Source organism: Heterocephalus glaber, unplaced genomic scaffold (assembly GCF_053883595.1).
Source record: "Heterocephalus glaber isolate CG9 unplaced genomic scaffold, H.glaber_assembly_v1.0 deba00001624, whole genome shotgun sequence".
Classification (NCBI taxonomy): Eukaryota; Metazoa; Chordata; class Mammalia; order Rodentia; family Bathyergidae; genus Heterocephalus; species Heterocephalus glaber.
In genome coordinates, this window is record NW_028258391.1 from 60890 (window position 1) to 66775 (window position 5886).

Here is a 5886-nt window from a genome sequence, read left to right on the forward strand (position 1 = left end):
TTATTATGAAGCCTTTTATTAAAAGGGTTTTTTTTAAAACGTAAAGTATCAAATATTTTCTAATAATTTGTTAAATGCTACTTATTTCTTTCCATTCACTCTAAAATATTTTACATTATAATATTAGAAAATACAATAGTTATGAAAAATATACTTTATCGTAGTTTTCCTTTACATTTACTATTTAACATGGAACGAATTTATTCATTAGTAGCATGTGAGACAAGCATACAACCTTATTTTTGTCCTAAATGGTATAAAGCAGTGCCCTGCCATCATGGAGAGAATGAAACACCATTAGGCATTGGGTTTCAGTGTGAAGTTCTTTTGCATCGATCCAAAGCTGATGAAAGATGAGGTAGAGCCCGGCAGCTCTCGGTCCTGCCGATGTCCTGTGACACAGCTGGACGAAGCTCGGGCATCCCCTTACCAAGGAGGAGGCCACTGCCTCCTGCCCCTCGGAGTCTGAGGGCCACTCTTGGGAGTTCGGGGCCCAGCATCTGCAGCAGGGCTGGCCTCACTCTCACAGGTCAGCGTTGTCCTCGGGTGCAGAGAGCGAGCACTGGGCAGGTAGGGACTGCTGCGTGTGCCCGAGAAGGGGTCGGGACAGGGACATTGGAGTGTGCACCAGCATCCGCCACAGCTGCACATTGCAGCACTGGGGTTTGCTCCTGTGGCTCTTAGCGTTTTCGTGATGCCATCCGGGTGTGTTCCTGCACGAACGAGGCCCCTTCTCTTCCTGTTTAGACCCTCATAGCCAGTGCGCAGATATGTAGTGAGTCTGTACCTGTGTTTTCCTCTACGTGTGCAATCCTGGCCTTGCACACTGGCTCTGCCGCTTCCTAGCTTTTGAACCTCAGACAGCTTTAGCTATAGGTTCTGTGAGATGGGAATAATCATACAATCTACCTTGTAGAGTTACTGTGAAAATTAAATATATGGATGAGAAAGTTAGTAAGTTGTTGATAGTATTGGTTGTTGCAGTTACTAATATTTTTATTAATGATTGTAAAAATAGAAAGCTCTTGATATTTGGGGATTTCTAAGCCTCTGTTTTTGACTCATAATAATTTTTTTCTTGTACATTTTCTTAGTAGACAAACATTTCATTTAGAAAATAGTGACAGTTTGGCCCTTCCTTTCCGTTCTTTGTGCCAGTTTCCTGGGCGATAGCCCTAGGACTCTGCTGCCTGAGCAGGGAGGAGAGATGCCACTGCGTGTGTTGTTTCTGTTTCTAATGGCAATGGTATTGCTCTTTGAGCATTAAATGGGGTATTGCTAGTGACTCCTGGGAGATGCCATTCCACTAGCTTGACAAACATGCCTTCTCTTCCAAGATTACAGACTGTTTTTATATCACGAGGGAATATGGAATTTTATTAAATGCTTTAGACAATTTTGCTCTTTTGTTTTGTTTTGTTTTGTTTTGTTTTGTTTTGTTTTGTTTTTTTGGCACCGGGGATCCAACTCGGGTCCTTGCGCCTGTGAGGCAGGCAGCAGAACCACTGAGCCCCCAATTTTCCTCTTTTTAAAGAGAAAAACTTACGTAAAATAATGGCTTTAGGTAACGAATAGGCCTCATTTCCAATGACACAACCACGCTCCTCTGGCATTCAGAGCTCGCTGTTTCCGCTCACCTCTGCTCCTCGCCCTCGCAGACCTGGTCACTGTACTCGCTAACGACGATGGCCCCGGAGTCCTGTCCTTCAACAACAGCGAGCGCCTCTTCCTGAGAGAGCCAGTGGCCGCCTCGGTCTCCCTCTCCACGCAGCAGAGCGAGGCAGTGCTGTCCGTGGTCTGGGAGCCCGCGCAGGGGCTGTTCGGGACCGTGACCGTGCAGTTCCCGGTGACCGAGGCCAACTCCTCTGCGGAGTCCCAGGACCTGACCCCTTCCCGAGGCTACATTGTTTTAGAGGAAGGAGTTCGATTCAAGGTGCGGTGTGGCTCTTTTATCTTTAATGTTGCAGAGGGCTTCTCTAAAGGTGCACCCTACCTATCCTCAAAGGGAAAGGAAGCATTCCCAACTGAGGATTTCCTACAGACCCGGAGAGGAGTGTGTGGTCCCAATGAGGTGCAGCTGGAGAAGTCGCTCTTCATGGAGCAAGGGAGGGAGAAATAATAAAACGACATAGAGCTAGTTTGAATTTCAAGCCCATGTCAATGGCAAAATTCTCTTTATATTGTGTATTAAGCATAAACTAAAAACAAAAAAATCCCAGCCTCACTCAGACACTTCTTTTTGCCACAGTTTAAATGTAACTGCTTATCTTAGATTGCTTGTTTGGGCGTAGGAATAGTATATTAGAGGAAAAATGCTGAGTTTGAGTTGAATTATGACTGTGATCTCATGGAAGTTTACCCTCTAAATTTTTTTATATTTTTTATTTTCTATACTTGTTACTAAACTTTATTTTTAAAAACAGTTTAATTTTAAGATAGTTATACTACCTTTCGACATTTTTCTCTAGCTGGCTATATAAAATATAACTCCAAACTAATATACATAATTCTTTCATCTAGAATAGTTCATCCCGTTAAATAATTTTCCTCATGATAATTTTGTGTAAACTTCAGCATACTTTTATGCTGGGCTGTTGTTATGTTCTTGGAAATGTAAACCTTTAATTGTTCAGAGACACTTAAATCCTGAAATGATATAAAAATTCAGATTTGAAGTTTATTATGATTTTGCCCTTCTTTTGCTGTGTTCACATTTTTTCATTTTTAAATTTTAAATTATTTGTATTGTTTTTTTCCTGTTACTTTTTCATAGGGTGAAGAAAAGCCCTTTCTGTTCATTAGGCAAATTAAATGTTAGGGCAAATTGGAATAAATTTTAATGCACATAACTGCTTTCTTCCCCACATTTTTAATCATGAAATATAATATACAAATCTTAAATGTGTGCATGAATGACTTAAAAGACATATGCACACGTGTAACCACTCAGATTAAGATACTTAACAAGTCTCTCACCCAGAAGCGTTCCCTTTGCCCTTTCCCTCTTCCAGAAGAAATTGCTTTCTAATGTTTATAATTACAGACTCATTTTGCTGGTTCTTGGGCTGTGTCAATCGACTCATGGGGTATCTACTCTTTTGTGTTGGACTCCTTTCACTCAACATAATTGTTGAAATCTGCATGATTGCACAAAGCAGTAATTTCTTCCTCTTGTGTTACGGAGTAGTGTTCCAGTAAAGAGATCCCACTTTGTTGATCCAGTCTCCTGCTGGTAGAGATTCAGATTGTTTCTGATTGGTGCCTGATCCCTCACTACACTTGAGCAGTGACTCCTAGTTTAGAATGGGATCAATAAAGGTATAAAGTCAGGGCAGCATAAGAAGTTAGCAAAAATGAAGATGTGAATTTAATCTTTTAATGAGTGTTATTTTAAAATGCTTAAAATATTTATGTTTTAGATACTTTCTTTCAATATATGCCTGTTTTGAAAATCCACATACTAGTACCTTGAAACAGTTCTAGCTATCACATTACGGGGATCATTATTATAAAGAAAAAAGGTGGTATTTCTCAAAACATATTATTTTCTTGTCAGAATGTGTAATAAAGTTCTGTGTGTGTGTGTGTGTGTGTTGCAAACTGTATTCTAGTAACTGTATCTTTTGATTTTGTTTTCAGGCCCTACACATATCTGCCATATTAGACACGGAACCAGAAATGGCTGAGCATTTTGTTTGCACCTTGTTTAACCCAACTGGAGGTGCCAGACTGGGGTCACGCGTTGAAACCTTGATAACGGTTTTGCAAAACCAGGCCCCTCTGGGGCTATTCAGTATCTCTGCCGTTGACAATAGGTATAATTTATAAGGAGATTATCACTTCAAAAACTAAGTAGGGAATGTTTTTTGACATAAAAAATGTTTGATTATTTGAGAAAGGGCCTTTTAGAATGACCTCTGGAAGATAGATTCCGAGAGGTTGTGCATTCTCTCCCGTAATAGGGAACATCCAAAGGCTAAACGTGTCTGATGTGGTGATGTTATTAGAATTTTTCTGTTCTCAGGTTTTCAAGTAAAGGCCTGCATTATTTTGTGTGTGTGTGTGTGTGTGTTTTGTTTTCTTTTGTTTTTTGTACCAGGGATCAAACTCGGGATCAAATCCCCGGCCTAGGCCAGGGATTTAGCTCAGTGGTTTTGCTGCCTGCTGCGCAAGCACAAGGACCTGAGTTCGATCCCAGGTACCAATAAATAAATAAATAAATAAATCCCCGGCCTATTTTGTGTTTTTAAAAATAATAAAATCAATATATATGGCATGTACTTAATTGCTCAGACCAAATGAATGACTCTTCAAACATATATTAACATGGCTGTAGTTCTAAAGTTTCCTCTGGGAGCTACAAATGTTTATATTTTATGTCTTAAAAATACTTTAAGTGATAAATGTTTATTAAAATACAAAGAATTTCCTGACTCAGGACTGGGAATTTAGCTTAGTGGTTCTGGCGCCTGCCTTGCAAATGTAAGGACCCGAGTTCGATCCCTGGTACCAAAAAAAAAAAGAAAAAGAAAAAGAATTTCCTGACTCATTTTCCCCTAGTTAGAAGTTTTTGATTTCCATGTGAAGAAATTTAGAAATAGGGTTTTTTTTTTAGAATGTATAATGTGAAGTTACTGATTCTTAATATTTTCTTAGGATTATAGTATAAGGGTACTGCATTGGGCTTTTTGGAAAAACTCCATAATTGAATGATTTTTTTAGTTCTAGAATCTAGTCTCCCTGGTATATAAAATTTGTGGATGTTACTTGAGTTGCATAAATGTAGTAACGTATCAAGTATGTGCTGGCAATGTGGTACATATTTTAAAATGTATAAATTATTCCTTTTTCTGCTTTCCACAATCCATTTTTTTCTCTTTTTAGGGCCACCTCTATTAACACAGAAGAAGCCAACAGGACTGTATACTTAAATGTATCGCGTACTAATGGCACTGAATTAGCTGTGAGTGTGCAGTGGGAAACGGTATCCGAAACAGCCTTTGGCATGAGTATGTTTCATTTCTTGTATGAGCAAAATATCCCTGCTGGGGCTTCTCCCAGGGCTGGGAGGTGGCTCCTGGGGCCCAGTGACTGAGAGCCCTGCAGAACCCAGGGCTGGGCCATGTTGCTGCAGGGCCAGAGCCACCCAGAGCCCACCCCTGTGGTGACACCCCCACTTGAGGAGATAAGGAAGTCACTGAGGCCTGTGCTGGGGGCTGAGCACTGGAGGCCCTGCCAGTCCTCTTACAGACACGGGGTTTCTCTGAGGCCCCATCCTGCCTGCAGTGACCGGGACTGCTTCTTCCTGGAGTTGGGTGGAGGCAGGATCTGAGGGCCACTCACTTGTTCAGGATGAAGTAGATGTCGGAGACGCCTGGGCATGGCGGCTGATCTGCATTCCTCTTATGCCAGCTGTGCACTGAGACCTGGGGTTGGAAACTTCCGGAGCCCAGGCCGAGTCGCTGGACATTTCTCGAGCTGGCAACTACATCTGGGGGCTCCCTGTGCTAAACAGGGCTGAAAGGAGCAGCAGCAGAAGCAGGAGGAAGAGCACAGAACTAGGGCCATGACTCCCCATTTTCTTGGCTGTCTCTGTGACCGCTTTGCTTATGAACCCTGCCCCAGGGCCTCCTGGTTGACAACCTCCCCTGTGCCCAGGGGCCTTGGCTGGCCCCTGGAGCCCTGTCACCAATGCCCAATGTGCCCACACAAGTTCCCTCTCAGAGCACAGAGACTGGGAATCCTGCTGCCCCAGGTGTCCTGCTGCCAGCTGTGTCCAAGGCCCTTGCCTCCTCCTCTAGGCAAAACACTGGGATTATGATGGACAGAATGGTTGACATGGTGACTTTGTGAGCTACAGCTCCGCCCAGGGACCTGCATGTGGTC

The 5886-nt window shown here is 42.4% G+C and overlaps 1 long non-coding RNA gene across 2 annotated transcripts; it reads left to right on the plus strand.

Annotated features, from left to right (window-relative positions):
* The first annotated feature begins 1777 nt into the window (after positions 1 to 1777).
* LOC147822408 (uncharacterized) lies at positions 1778 to 4998 on the plus strand. 2 transcript variants are annotated; one of them, XR_015445709.1, is made up of 2 exons: positions 1778 to 1933; positions 4885 to 4998. It is a non-coding gene; the product is annotated as an uncharacterized LOC147822408 (long non-coding RNA). The 2 variants fall into 2 exon arrangements; XR_015445710.1 differs by lacking the exon at positions 1778 to 1933 and adding an exon at positions 3742 to 3815.
* Positions 4999 to 5886: the final 888 nt, after the last annotated feature.